This window comes from Dermacentor silvarum, chromosome 1 (assembly GCF_013339745.2).
Source record: "Dermacentor silvarum isolate Dsil-2018 chromosome 1, BIME_Dsil_1.4, whole genome shotgun sequence".
NCBI lineage: Eukaryota > Metazoa > Arthropoda > Arachnida > Ixodida > Ixodidae > Dermacentor > Dermacentor silvarum.
In genome coordinates, this window is record NC_051154.1 from 342,200,611 (window position 1) to 342,215,985 (window position 15,375).

General features: G+C 47.7%; 5 non-coding genes across 5 annotated transcripts; all 5 read left to right on the forward strand.

Annotated features, from left to right (window-relative positions):
• Window positions 1–3,331: 3,331 nt before the first annotated feature.
• On the forward strand, window positions 3,332–3,413 carry Trnas-cga (transfer RNA serine (anticodon CGA)). The gene has a single exon. It is a non-coding gene; the product is annotated as a tRNA-Ser (tRNA).
• Window positions 3,414–3,488: 75 nt separating this feature from the next.
• Trnas-cga (transfer RNA serine (anticodon CGA)) lies at window positions 3,489–3,569 on the forward strand. Its single transcript has one exon. It is a non-coding gene; the product is annotated as a tRNA-Ser (tRNA).
• Window positions 3,570–8,531: 4,962 nt separating this feature from the next.
• On the forward strand, window positions 8,532–8,613 carry Trnaw-cca (transfer RNA tryptophan (anticodon CCA)). The gene has a single exon. It is a non-coding gene; the product is annotated as a tRNA-Trp (tRNA).
• A 76-nt stretch (window positions 8,614–8,689) lies between these two features.
• Window positions 8,690–8,771, forward strand: Trnas-cga (transfer RNA serine (anticodon CGA)). Its single transcript has one exon. It is a non-coding gene; the product is annotated as a tRNA-Ser (tRNA).
• A 3,942-nt stretch (window positions 8,772–12,713) lies between these two features.
• Trnas-cga (transfer RNA serine (anticodon CGA)) lies at window positions 12,714–12,795 on the forward strand. The gene has a single exon. It is a non-coding gene; the product is annotated as a tRNA-Ser (tRNA).
• The last annotated feature ends 2,580 nt before the right edge of the window (window positions 12,796–15,375 follow it).

Below are 15,375 nucleotides of genomic sequence, written 5' to 3' on the forward strand. Positions count from 1 at the left end.
ATTTTTGTTATTGCGATATGGATTTCCGAGTCATTTGTGTCTACGCACCGAATATTGAAACAGACCGGCGAATCTTCTTTCAGCGACTTGAAGCGTACGTAAACTGCCACAAGGTGGTAATACTGCTAGGGGATTTCAACTGTGCATGCACTGCTGACGATCGCGCAAAAGTTTCACGCGTTCGCGATAAGAGTGCTGTATTGCTAAATGCGCTGGTGCACGATTACGACTTGGAAGATATCGGTAGTGTCTTCGCCAGCGGTACCCACCCGCAGTTTACCCACTTCCAGCGTGATAGCCACGCTCGGCTAGATAGATTATATGTGTCAGCCGAATTGGTGCGCTTGTGTAGTGAATATGATGTGCAACCCATTGCATATAGCGATCACTGCTTGGTAACTGCCACCTTTGGGAAAAGACAGATTAAACACACCTTTAACTGGGACCTCTGGAAAGTGAACGCGCAGTTGTTGGATGACGATGCTTTCTTTGATGCTGTTGCGAAGGAACTAGAAAGCCTGATTTCAGCCAACTAGCAAGCTTTGCCATTAAATGGGAAGATTTTAAACAGAAAGTTAAATCAATGGCTATTGAAAGGAGCAGTATCCTTCGGCATAACCTGAAACAGGAAGAAACAAACCTTCGCCAGCAACTGCATTTTTTCATCAGCATGGAAAATGTCCAGCCTGGTGTGTATGTTAATGAAATAAAGGAAGTGAAAGCCGAACTCGAAAGGATAGACTCCGAGAAGTACAAAGCGGCCGTTGTGCGATCAAGGTCTGAGAAGCTGTGGGCGGGAGAAGCGCCAACAAAACGTGCTCTCTCAGACGAGAAAAGGTGCTCATGTCGGAAGGAAATCCGCCAGCTAGCTAAAGGCAATGACATCACGTCCGACAAAAAGGACATCAAACAAGGGATCGCCGATCACTTCAAAACCTTCTTAAGTCAACCACGAGAACCTAAAGATGGCTACCAGATGGAATTCCTCTGATTGATGCCAAAGCTCGATGAAGAAGTTAAGACAAGGCTGGAACATCCCATTACCCTGAGCGAGATTGAGTGCGCAATAGACGAGTTGGCCCGCGGTAAAGCACCTGGGCCTGATGGCTTAGGGGCTACTTTCTATAAAACGTTTAAGTCAGCGCTGGCTCATGTCCTCCATCTAGTTATCAGCGAAGCGTATGACCGAAAATGATTGCCCTTGTCTTTAACAACCTCGCATATCGTGCTAATACCGAAGAGTGATGACGAAAAGAAACGTTTGTTGCCTTGCTCATATCGCCCGATAACTCTAGCCAACGTTGACTATAAAATATTCACAAAAGTTTTAGCGAAACGACTGCAAAGTGTTATCAAAACATTAGTAGCGCCTCACCAGACTTGTGGCATTAAAGGCCGCAGTATTACAAAAAATGTACACGTGGTTCGAAGTGTGCTAGAGTGTTGCGACGCGATTGGCGATTACGTCGCGATGATGCAGATCGATTTGGCAAAAGCCTTCGACCTCGTCTCGCACAAGGCTCTACTATGCATACTTGAACATACGAACGTTGGCAGTGTCATAACGGAAGGCGTCACGATGGCGTGCAAAGACTGCTCAACGCGAATCATTGTTAATGGGGAGCTCACCGACAGCTTTCGTGTGCTCTCGACGGTGCGTCAAGGATGCCCGCTTTCGCCCCTACTGTTTGCTGCTTATCTCGAGCCACTCTGTTTGGCCATTAAATACAACGAACGCATAGCAGGCTATCGACTACAGGCAGCACATGTTAAAATATCGGCGTATGCAGACGACATCGCGATTTTCTGCACAGATAAAGCCAGCATTAAAGAGGCAACTGCTGTCGTCGAAAAGTTTTGCGATTCAACTGGAGCCCAGATAAACTGGGATAAAAGTTATGGCTTCTGGCATGGGAGTTGGGAAGTCATGCCGGAGACCTTTTCTTGATTTAATTGGTCAAGGTTACCTACACAGTACCTGGGGGTGCCTCTCGGAAGTTACCGTGAGCCCGAACCGCACTGGCTCGACCAAGTTTCGAGCGCGAAGGAAAAGGCTGACGGTTGGAGAGGAAAGCAATTGTCAATGTTTTCTAGAGCCACTGTTTGCAACCTTTTTTTAGTTTCTAAGATATGGTATGTTATGAATGCGTTGTGTGCTGCGCGGGTAAGCGTACAAAAAATGCACCGCATTTTCGCTACTTTCATTTGGGCCTCTACCTGGGAGAGGACGAGTCGAACACATTTGTTTCTCCCGGTCAAGAAAGGTGGGCTTGGTCTGGTTCGCTTGTTTTTGCGACAAATTGTGTCACGCTTTGTGTTTCTGCGGGATCAAAATGATCTCTTTCTTCGGACACTAATACAGGCACGGCTGGGTAGACTTCTTCCGGGATTTGTTGTTTCGTCGGCTCGGAACACGCCGGGAGCCTTGATTGGGTACCTGCGTGAAGTGGTGCTGGCGTATAAGATGTTGAATGTGCGTTTTTCGCAGCAGTATCTGTCCACCGTTACAAAGAAAAATTGTACAGAGATCTTGTGGACACGATGATACCTGTACCTTTGTACCGTTCGCCACACCGTGGAGGCCCCGGACAAGACGTTCTAAAAAGAGTCAAGAAAATGCCAGTACGGCCATCAACTAAGTCCTTCTTTTTCAAATACATACAAACACACTTCCCGTTAAGACCTGGCTTCATAGCAAGGGTATTTTCATCCCCTGGACAACCGACTGCTTTTTATGTAAAAAACCAGAAACAATAGAACATGTTTTCCTAGATTGCTGGGACCCGATCTTTCACTGGGACGTTCTGCAGAGAACGCTGAAGAAACCGTTACCTCTGGACCCGTATGGAATACGCTTCTTGCCAGTAGATACCTCGGAGGAAGTACCGTATGACCTCATTATGGTCCTGGGCCTCCACGCGATGTGGAAAACTCGCATGCAATTTGAACATGCAGACATCGTTGTGATACCGGTGCGAGAAAACTTCATTGAGAGTTGTTTACGTGAGAGACGCGTACAAAGTACTGCCTGATCCACCACAATGGATGTCTATACTGGATGAACTGGTGTCACTGAAAAGATTTTCATTGCTGTGCTAGCCAAAGTGTGGCTAGCACAGCGCTGAAGGTTGGCCTTTGAGGTTGTACGTCGACGACGGCAATAAAGAAAAAAAAATGTCGTGGCCGAGTGGTTAAGGCGATGGACTCGAAATCCATTGGGGTCTCCCCGCACAGGTTCGAATCCTGTCGGCTGCGTAGTGGTAGTTTTTTTTACTGGAATGCCTTCGTCAATGCGTGTAATTGTGGCGCAGAAGCACTGTCGCACGTGTGCGCAGTCATGGCCGAGTGGTTAAGGCGATGGACTCGAAATCCATTGGGGTCTCCCCGCGCAGGTTCGAATCCTGTCGGCTGCGTAGTAGTAGTTTTTTTTCTGGAATGCCTTCGTGAAGGCGTGTAATTGTGGCGCAGAAGCGCTGTCGCAAGTGTGCGCAGTCGTGGCCGAGTGGTTAAGGCGATGGACTCGAAATCCATTGGGGTTCCCCGCACAGGTTCGAATCGTGTCGGCTGCGTAGTGGTAGTTTTTTTTCTGGAATGCCTTCGTGAAGGCGTGTAATTGTTGCGCAGAAGCACTGTGGCACGTGTGCGCAGTCGTGGGCGAGTCATTCTGCTTCCGGCCACCGAGCTTGAACGGTCGTAGAATCATGGGCTGTCCAGGGGCAGCGACAGCGGTCACTTTTGGCCGCGGTAACAGGACTAACGACGAAAAGAAGGATTACCCGTTTATTTTGCGGCAACTGCCTTAAGGACGAGTGGCGATTAATACCGTGTTTTTGCATGGTGATGTGTGTGCCAGACCCTACAAAGTCGAGGATTTTAGGGACGCCCTGCTGCCGACGGGCTTGCTGCCGGAGGGGCTGTGCATAGGGGCGTACCAGATCAACCACGTGTGGGCGGTGACCCTTAAGGATGCGACCACCACGAAACGGATGGTGGCCCTCAAGGAACTTCAAGTGAAAGGACGACGGTGCGTCATCGTCGACCCACAGGAGTAGCAGGTGAAGCTTCGGCTTCACTGGCTGCTGTACGGCGTTGCCGACGAGGACGTCCGGACGGCGTTCGCGGCCTTCGGCAACGTGGACGAGGTAAGCCAGGAGAGGTGGCGTGTCCAAGGTATGGGGGACAAGACCTCTACCACACGGACCGTGCTCCTCAAGCTGAAGAGCGGCGTCAAGGTGGAGGACCTTCCACATCAGGTCCGCGTCGGCGGAGAGCTCGCTTTGGTGGTCGTTCCTGGTCGGCACATGCAGTGCTTGCGCTGCCAGGGCACTGGGCACATCCGGCGAGAGTGTAAGGTGCCGTGCTGCTCCCGCTGCAGACGTTTCGGGCACGTCGAAGCCGACTGCGTGAAGACCAACGCTAACGCAACAGGCCCAGCAGTGAGTGAAGTGGCAGCCGAACATCTGATGGATGTAGTCGAGGCTGAAGACGCCGCTAAGGGAGCCGGAGACCAAGTGCCGCCAGCACAGAGAAGTACCGTGACAGTGCCAGAGGGCGCTGAAGCCAAGGTGGTCGAAGCTGCTGAGCAAGTGACCGGGCCGGCACGGGTCGACACAGAAGCTGTACTTGCAACGGAAGGTGCTAGCGAAGGTGAAGGTGATGACGACCAATCAGAAATGCAACAGAGCGAGGCGGCTAACGACGGGGACCGTTCTGCTAGTCTCGGTGCCACCTTCAAGCGCCCCCGAGACGACGCCGGAAACAAGGACAATGCCGCATACATCGCCGGGGACGGGCCGCCGGCGAAAGCGCCTCTTGGGAGGCGTTCTGGTTTCAAACCTAAGCCGAATGTTCCGCCCGTGAGAAGGCCTGGGGACAAAACGCAGCAGACCACCAACAACGCCGGGAAGCCGGGTGGCTCCGGAGGTGGCTAGCCGAGGGCTAGTCGTGAAGGGTAAGCACCATGCTCCAGGCCTACTTCATTCTTTAGTACAGCATGGCACCTGACCCGTCTCTCAGTATTGCCACACTAAACGTGCGAGGCTTGGCGGCTAGCCGTAGGCAAAGTCAAGTCCTACGGTTGGTCACTGACTACGACATAGACGTTTTAGCTGTCCAGGAAACCAAGGTAGACGGAGAGGCAGATACCGGGAGCATGGTGCGGCGTTTCACGACTAGATATTATGCAGTCATGAGCCACGCGGTAGGGCCGTCCGCTGGATGTGTCCTGTTTGTTAAGAAGCTACGAGACCTGGTAGTTCAAAGTGTGTTTTCATGTCAGTCGGGAAGGATTGTTATTTGCGATTTTGTTTTTTGTGAAGTTGAATTCTGAGTTATATGCATATATGCGCCAAATGGTGTAGGAGAACGTGCATTATTTTTTTCAAATCATTTTCAGTATATTAGCAGTGAAAAGTGCATGCTTTTGTTGGGGGATTTCAACTGTGCTTTGAATGCTCGGGATAGTTCCAATAATGCTGGTATCCGCGATAAAAGCAGTCATACAATGTATAGGCTGATTAGCGAAAGTGAACTAGACATTGTATGTGAGTGTCTGGAGGGGAAGCGGGAAGTGATGTATACGCGATTTCAAGGCAGTAGCCATGCGCGGTTAGACCGCTTGTACATGTCACAGGACATGTTTCCAAAGTGCCACAGTTATTCTGTTGCACCTGTGTCGTTCTCAGATCACTGCTTGGTGATGTGTACCATAGGAATGAAGAAGAAGAGTCAATCTTTTAACTGGGACCAATGGAAAATGAATGCCTTACTACGACAAGACGCGCCATTTGTAGACGCAATTCATGAGGCCGTTATGAAAGTAAGCGATGAATGTATTGAAACAATAGCAGAGAAATGGGAATGGTTCAAACAGAAGGTAAGAATGAAAGCAATAGAAGGATCGAGCAGCATAAAATTTGGGAGGGAAATGAAAGAAGGAGACTTACGAAAAATACTTATTCAGCTGATAACACTGGAGTGTGAAGATCCAGGGGCGTACAAGAAAGATATGCGAACCATTAAAGAAAAAAATTGAGCAGTTGGACAAAGAACGCTATCAAGGTGCGATTGTGCGCGCAAGAGCAAACGCGTTAGTAGCGGGAGAGACGCCCACCAAAAGGGCGCTTGGACTTGAAAAAGCTCATGGTCGACGTAATCATGTCGATAAGATCTCGTGGAACGGCACACTTGTCGATGATAATAAGAGCATAGGCCGAGCGTTTTTAGAGTATTACCAGTCACTGTATGCATATCAAGAAGGCAATGTAGATGAATTCAGAAGGTTCTTTCTCAGTCGCATGCCGCGATTGAGTGACGGCACGAAGGACCGATTAGAAGGGACTATAAGAGAACACGAAGTCGAAAAAGCAATAAATGATTTGAACAATGGCTAATCACCCGGACCTGACGGTCTGAGCACGTGTTTTTATAAAGCCTTCAAGAAAGAACTGTCGCCCCTGCTAGCAGACCTGTTTAACGCTGCGTATGTGAACAAAGCTTTGCCGCCTTCTTTTGGTAAAGCGCATACCATCTTGATACCTAAGAGTGACAAAGCGGGGAAACTTGGGCTCGTGACATCTTATAGGCCGATATCTTTAACCAATGTCGATTATAAGATTTTCATGAAGGTTTTGGCTGCCAGACTTCAAAGCGTCACCAAAGAAATACTCGCAGACCACCAAACGTGTGGGATCAAAGGGAGGTCAATTGTTTCGAATATTCACACGATACGGTGCGTGCTTGAGTGCTGTGACATCACTTATGATGGCGTCGCAGTGCTCCAGCTTGACCTAGAGAAAGCGCTCGACTGCGTGTCCGTAACAATATTTTGTTTGCCATTCAGGATCACGTTAATGTGGGTGCCATCATCACTAAGGGAGTGGCATTGGCGTATCAGAACTGCACAACACGCTTAATTGTGAATAAATCATTGGGGCCCCCCAGTAACGTCATGCGTTCTGTGCGTCAAGGCTGCCCCCTCAGTCCTCTTTTGTTTGCAGTTTACATAGAAACGATGTGTTTGGCGATAACTGAGAATGATCAAATACGCGGTTATAGCTTGGCAGCCATTGAAGTCATGCTCCTAGCATATGCCGATGATATCGCCGTTTGTTGTACAAACAGAGAAAGCGTAACGGAAACAATACGCGTGGTGAAACAGTTTTGTGATGTAACCGGCAGTAAAGTGAACTGGGGTAAGTCCCTCGGTTTGTGGCACGGAGAGTGGTCTTCGGCCCCGGACAACTTTGCTAATGTGAGCTGGGTGAAAACCCCTACCAAGTATCTTGGTGTGCCCTTGGACAGTTACAAACATAGCGAGGAATACTGGACGAACCAAGTAAAAGAAACAATAGAAAAAGCAGACAGGTGGAAAGGCATCAACCTGTCCATTTTCGCAAGGGCCACTGTATGTAACATGCTTTTCATTACAAAGTTGTGGTACGTCATGCAGACGTTGTTTTTGTTCAAGGATAAACGTGCAAAGGTTGCACAGTGTTCGGCGTTTTTATCTGGGACTCCAACTGGGGAAGATGTAGCCGAACAAACCTGTTCAGGCGGGTGAAGGAAGGGGGGCTGGGCTTGGCGCATCTTTTTGTACGACAGCTTGTCAATAGATTTTTGTTTTTTCGAGATGTGCGTGATCCTTTTCTGCGTACGGTATTACAGCTCAGATTAAGAGCCGCGCTGCCGGCACTCATTGTTAGTATCAATAGTATGCCAGGAAACATTCGCGGCTATCTTAAAGAAGTTGTCGATAGTGTGCGCTATCTTTCTCTGTGTTTTCTTTCGATTATCTATGTGATGTGAAAAGAAAGACGTTATATAAAGATGTATGCGACATTGTATTTCCCGTGCCATTGTACAGAGTGGTATACAGTGGAGGACCAGGACAGGATGTCCTTAAACGGGTGAAAAGAATGGAGGTGCCTACTGGGGCAAAAACATTCTTTTTTAAGCTACACACAGGAACACTGTCAGTGAAGACATTCATGGAAGAACACGGCTTCCTTGTACCATGGGGCCCACACTGCTTGATTTGCAAGCAACCTGAAACCGTAGATCATGTGTTTTTGCATTGCTAGGAAGGGGTGTACTTCTGGGACGTCCTAAAACGGACAATCAAGAAGGAGTTTCCGTTGAATCCGCATGGGATCAGGTACTTACCGATTAAGAATGAGGACGGGGTTCCATACGACTTAATTATGCTCAATGGCCTCCACTGTTTATGGCGGGCACGAATGGCTGAGTACCATTGCGACCCAGATGCTAGGCCTGCTCGTATTTATTTTCGAGAAAGTATTTCTCGTTTCATTGGAATTAAGAAAATACAAGATTGTGTACCCGATTGGCTGTCAAGGAAAGAACCTCTGACAGCATTAAACGAATTTTATTTCGACAAAGCCAGTCCATGTTGGACTGATGGCTTTCATGTTTTTCGGTATGTTCTGTAGGTGTTCTTTTTGTGATGTTTTTCTATACGTTGTGCTCTGGAGTCTGTACATTGTCAAAGACCGGCAATAAATTAAAAAAAAGCAATCGTGGCCGAGTGGTTAAGGCGATGGACTCCAAATACATTGGGGTGTCCCCGCGCAGGTTCGAACACTGCCGGCTGCGTAGTGGTAATTTTTTTTTTGTAATGGCCTTCGTGAAGGCGTATAATTGTGGCGCAGAAGCGCTTCCAAACGTCTGCGCAGTCGTGGCCGAGTGTTTAAGGCGATGGACTCGAAATCCATTGGGGTCTCCCCGCACATGTTCGAATCCTGTCGGCTGCGTGCTGGTAATTTTTTTTTTCTGGAATGCCTTCGTGAAGGCGTGTAATTGTGGCGCAGAAGCGCTGTCGCACGTGTGCGCAGTCGTTGCCGAGTCGAGGATTCTGAGGATGTCGAAATGACAGCAGCCGCCAAAGCAGCTGTAAAGAGGCCTCGTGAGGTCACCGACGGATATGAAGACACACCGGAACGATCGAGCAGCGGCGAGCCCTCACCGAAGACGCCTATAACAAGGCGACCCGGCTTCAAACCGAAGCCGAACGTGGCTTCTGACAGGCGGACGACTTCAACACCGTCCCCGTGTTAGCGGGGAACGGACTGTGCCGAGACAGCGTGCCCTGAGTGCAAGACCTGCCCTAGCGGACATGTAGATTGTGCCGCGTACTGTTCTTTGCATTTATTGCCTGTCCAGACGTGGGTACTATTCTGTCTGTATGCCTAATCTAAACATGGCCGTTAATCTGACAGTTCCCCTTTGTGTAGGGACGTTAAATGTGAGGGGTTTGGCATCCCGCAGAAGGCAGTGCCAGATAAGCCGGCTTTTGTTAGAAGATATAGACATAATGGCAGTGCAGGAAACCAAACTAGAAAGCGAAGAACAAACAAACAGAATGGTCGAGCCTTTCAGGAATAGGTATAATGTATGTGTGTCTCACGCCAGAGGAACTTCCGCGGGTTGCATAATACTTGTTGGAAAATGCACTGATATTGTGGTGCAAACTGTCACGTCTAGTGATAACGGTAGGCTACTAGTCATCGACTTTAGTTTGTGCGGCCTCCTCTGGCGAGCAATATGTGTTTTTGCGCCGAATAAGATTCACGAACGCGAAGAATACATAGGAAACCTGAAAGCCTGCATGACGTACGGAAGAAACATTATATTATTTGGGGAGTTTAACTGTGTGTGTAGACCGCAAGATCCAGCAAACAGATTGACCTATCGGGATAAAAGTGCTTAACAGTTAAACGCGCTTGTAAACGAGTTTGATCTAGACGACGTTGGTTGTATTTTTGACGGCGACGAGCACGTACAGTATACGGACTATCAAGGTTTAAGTCACGCTAGACTTGATCGCATATATGTTTCTGCTGAAATCACACCGCATCTTACTTCGTACAGAGTAAAGAACGTCACATTTAGTGATCACTGCTTGGTGACAGCGACAGCAGGAACCAAAGCAAAAGTATCAAGATTCAGTTGGAATTTGTGGAAATTAAATGATCAATTGCTGGTTGATGAATTTTTTTCTAACAAAGTAAAGGAGCATTTGATGGAATATTTTCGGTTGAAACTTCTAATTTCACAATGGCTTGGGAACAATTTAAGAACGAAGTAAAGATTACCGCGATTGAACGAGCTTGCGGGCTGCGTAGCAATGAAAAACAGCAAGAGAAAGAACTGAAGAGCACGTTAGATTTTATGACTACTGTTGACAGTACTAACCCTGGACACTTTAGCAAGGAAATACGTGACCTGAAAAGTAAACTTGAAGTGATCTATGAGAATAAATATCGTGGGGCGATGGTCAGAGCACGACCGGAAAAACTATGGCTCGGAGAAACGCCTACTAAGGGGCACTCGGTGAAGAAAAAGGCAAGCAGTAAAAAAAGTGATAAAAGAAATAAGATATAAAAACGAAGCGACACGCGATAAAGAATTGATAAACAAAGCGTTTGTTGAGTGTTATCAAAGACTGCTAAGCCCTAAAATAAAATATACAGAAGCTTTTCGAAATGATTTTCTATCGCTCATGTCAAGGCTAGACGATGAAGTGAGAAACGCTTGAGCAGCCAATTAGTCTGCACGAGGTAGAACAGGCCATTGATGAGCTAAGCACCGACAAGGCACCCGGGCCTGATGGACTAGGGGCTGCCATTTACAAAACCTTCAAGAAAGAACTGGCACAAGCGATTCACCGCGTGATAGATGAGTGCTATGATCGAAAAAGGGCACCTTTATCGTTTAGAAAATGCCATGTAGTATTATTCCAAAATCAGATGATCCCAGGAAATTGATGGCTGTTGAGGCCTATCGACCAATAAGCCTTACGAATGTAGACTATAAAATATTTACAAAGGTGCTAGTCAAGAGATCGCAGAGCGTGATCACACACCTCGTACTACCTAACCAGACATGTGGCATCAAAGGAAGGACCATTTACACAAATATACACACCGCTAGAACTATCCTAGAATGTTGTGACATATATCGTGATAACATATAGCTATGATACAACTAGATCTTCAGAAAGCATTTGACAGGGTCAATCATGACATATTACGGTTGGTATTAGAACATTGTAATGTAGGAAGTGTCATCACTGAAGGCATCAAAATGGTATATGAAGAATGTGCCGTAAACCTTCTAATCAACAACACCTTAAGTGAGAACGTTCCAGTGCTTTCAGGTGTAAAACAAGGGTGCGCGTGCTCGTCTCTTCTTTTTGCACTTTATTTGGAACCCTTATGTTTAAAAATTCTAAGAAATGAAAGGGTGCATGGTTATTCCTATTAGACCAGTGAAGTGAAGATACTGGCATATGCAGATGACATCGCCATATTCTGCAGAGACATGGACAGTGTTGAAGAAGCTGTTAAGGAAGCTACAGCATTCTGCAGTGCTACCGAAAGTGCCATTAGCTGGGATAAGTCTCTTCGCATTTGGCATGGAAATTGGGGGGAAGCGCCGGAGACGTATGCAAATATGCGATGGACAAGTATTCCTGCTAGTTACTTGGGAGTGCCTCTTCAGCATTATAGAAATACTACAGAATACTGGGCAGGAGAGACAGACAGGCTGAAGGACTAGTCTGAAAAATGGGGAGGGCATAACTTTTCTATGTTTTCACGCGCAACAGTCTGCAATGCACTTTTTGTTGCAAAAGTGTTTTATGTAGTTCATGTGTTTAGCATGAGCAGAATTTGTTTTCAGAGTGTTTGCGACCTCTATATGGTATTCCACATGGGAACGCACCAGTCGGTCAAACTTGTTCTTTTCCGTGCGAAACAGAGGACTTGGTCTGTGTCATTTGTTTTTGAAACAAATTGTTTCAAGGTTTTTCTTTTTTGCGAGACCAAAGAGATATTTTCTTGCGTACTGTTATACACGTTACACTGTGTTATCATATTCCGGAATACATTGTGTCGTCAAACGCAGAGACACGGGGAACATTGAGCAGCTTTTGGCGCGAAATTGTCTCAGCTTATCAAGTACTGAAGCCGCGATTTTGCTTAGAATACCTGGGTAAAGTTGCGCGTAAACGATTACACAAAGATCTAGTCGATGTATTTTTGCCAATACCGTTTAACCACTAAATTTATCAACTAGGACGCGAACGTGACGTTTTAAAACAAGTTCGGAAAATGCCAGTAAGAGCGTCATCAAAAACTTTTTTTTCCAACTGCACACAGGCACGCACCCTGTGAAACCGTGGCTTGAAAGTAAAGGTATCTTTGTTCCATGGGGATTGCACTGTTTGATATGTCAGAAGACCGAAACGATAGAGCACATCTTTCGGGACTGTCACGATGCTGTTTTCCTGTGGGACATTCTTCAGCGGACAGTCAAGAAGGAGCTGCCAGTATCACCCTTTGGTATCCAATTTTGGCCATGTGTAGATACAGAGCACGTGCCATGTGACATGCTAATGCTGTTGTGCTTGCACAGTGTATGGAAAACGAGGATGGCGGTCAGGAATGTCGATATAAAAGCACGATCGGCAGTGCAAAACTTCATTGAACACTTTGTGTACATACGAGATGCTCTCAAAATCCAGAGAGACCCACCGGATTGGTTACCTGTACTTGATTAGCTGGCTTCTGTGAGGTCATTTTAACTTCCCACTCCAGCCATAAAAAGGCTCACGTGTCTTTTATTATAATTGTAGCCTTGTCTGTATAAGTTGTGTGTTTGTAAGTAGCGAACCGGTAATGAAGAAAAAAAAAGCAGTCGTGGTCGAGTGGTTAAGGCGATGGACTCGAAATCCATTGGGGTCTCCCCGCACAGGTTCGAATCCTGTCGGCTGCGTCGTGGTAGTTTTTTTTTATGGAATGGCTTCGTGAAGGCGTACAATTGTGGCGCAGAAGTGCTGTCCACGTGTGCGCAGTCGTGGCCGAGACTCGGCTCTCTGACGCGCTAGCGAGCGGACGTGTCGAACATGAGCTCTATAGGAGCGGTTTCAGCGGCCCAGCAGGGCCGCGGTATCAGGAATTTTGGTTCAGAAGACGCGGACTATTAAGTTTTGTTGCCTGAACTGCCTACAGGTCGGATTGTTTTAAATACATTGTTTTTACATGCTGATGTGCGTGCCAGGCCGTATCGGGTAAAGCATTTCCGCGACGCACTGGCTAGCTTAGGCCTACTGCCGGATTTTATCGCCCTAGGGGCGTATCAAATGAGCCACGTTTGGGCAGTGACTTTCAAGAGCGATGAAGGTGTGAAAAGGCTTACAAGCGCCAAGTAAGTAAACCTGAATGAACTTTGGTGCGTCGTGGTTGATCCAGCCAACCAGGCCGTGCGGCTGAAGCTGCATTGGATGTTACACAACGTGACGGACGAGGACATACGCACCGCCCTTTCATCGTTCGGGAAGGTCACGGACGTATTCCGGGAGAAATGGCGTGTCCACGGAGTGCAAGATAAAGCATCGTCAACGCGTGCGGTGTCGTTGGTTTTGAAGACGGGTATGACCGTGGAAGACCTGCCTCATCAACTTCGTGTCGCTCGTGAGCAGGCCTTAGTTGTTGTACCAGGCGGAGCACCACTTTGCCTGAAATGCCGAAACACCGGTCATGTTCGACGTGACTATCGCGTCCCCAGATGTGCAGTTTGCCGTCGCTACGGCCATGACGAGACGGAGTGTTTTAAGACCTACGCGTCCGTAACGGGACCGGCGCTTCCGGAGGGCGTGGCCGACCTGTTAATGGATGAAGCTGACGTGGATGAGTCTTTCCGCGCGCAAGTTCTGCAGGCCGACACAATTGCGAGGCCCACTGAGCAGGCTTCCATAGCCTCGAAGGTGGTAACTGTGGTAACTACTGATCAGAAAGCTGCAGTGCAGACAAGTGACGGAAAAGTCAAAGAAGAAACGGCCATAGAACTCACCACTGCCGGGGCCAGTACAGCAGAGCGCGGGCCAGCAACTGCAATGATGGATGTCGCAGACCTGAGTGCAAGCTGTGCGGCTACGAAGAGAGCAAGGGACGTAACGAGCAGCCAGGAGGAGGACTTTGACAACGAGACCAAATACGAACCGCCGCAGAAAACCCAGGCGAGTCGTCGGGTGTCCATTCGCCCGAAACCGAACATCCCGCCGGACAGACGGACGGCGGCAGAACCGCCTACCTAGGACCCGGCGCCTACTGGGGCGCCCGGAGTAGCGTCGTCAAGAGATGGGTGCCACTTCAGAATTAGCCTACGCGTACACTGTAAAGGTACGCGTGCGGTTAGAGCGGCTTGTCGTTGAGTATTTGTTTTTGGAAATTTTTTTACAAATTGTTGGGATGGTTTGTTTTTCAGCGGCACCTTGCAATCGGCTTGCTCATACAGACTATTGACGGTGAAATTAGAGACAGCATTAAGAGTGGCCACTTTAAATGTTCGTGGCCTCGGAGCGCGAAGGAGACAGTATCAACTCAGTCGCATGTGTATGGAGAAGGAACTCGATGTTGTCGCTCTACAAGAAACTAAGGTCGAAACTCAAGAGCAGAGCGATCGCATGGTGACGCCTTTCACGGCACATTACAATGTGTGCGTATGCCATGCTAATGGTACATCAGGCGGGTGCGCATTGCTTATACGGAAGAGTGCTGGCATTATTGAAGAACGTGTAACTGTATGTCAAACTGGTCGCATGCTCATTGTCGATTTTTCTTTTTCTGGAGCGTCGTGGCGGCTCGTATGTGTTTATGCGCCGAACATTGTGAATGACCGATCGTTGTATTTTGTGTATATAGAGCAGTATCTAAAGTGTGATCACTACATCATATTTCTTGGTGATTTTATTTGTGTGTGTACTGCGGAAGATCGAATCAGAGGGGAACATGTTCGTGACAAATGTGCTCTTTTTTTGAGCTCACTATTGACGACCACAACTTAGAAGATGTGGGTCAAATTCTCACCGACGGTACGATACCGCAGTACACGGACATTCAAGGAAACAGCCGAGCAAGGCTGGACAGAGCGTATGTTTCACTAGATTTGATCCCCCTTTGTAACAGTTAAAATGTCACACCGCTATCGTTCACGGATCATAGCTTAGTGAGCTTCGCGATGGGAGAAAAAGTTAAAAGAACACGATTCAACTGGAACATGTGGAAATTCAACGAAAAGCTGCTTGATGATGAGCCATTTGTGCGCAGAGTAAAGGAAAAGATATTAGAGTTGATGACAAACAAGCATGACAAATTTACGGCTGCATGGGAAGAATTTAAGGCCGAAGTTAAGTTCATTGCGATCGAAAGAGGAAGCAGCCGCCAGCATGAAGAACTGCAGAAACAAAGAGAGCTGCAAAGACAGCTAGAATTTCTTTTGACCGCACAAAATACGGTTCATGATCGGGTTGCGGAAAATGTAAAGAAAGTAAGACATGAGCTGTAAGTTATTGAC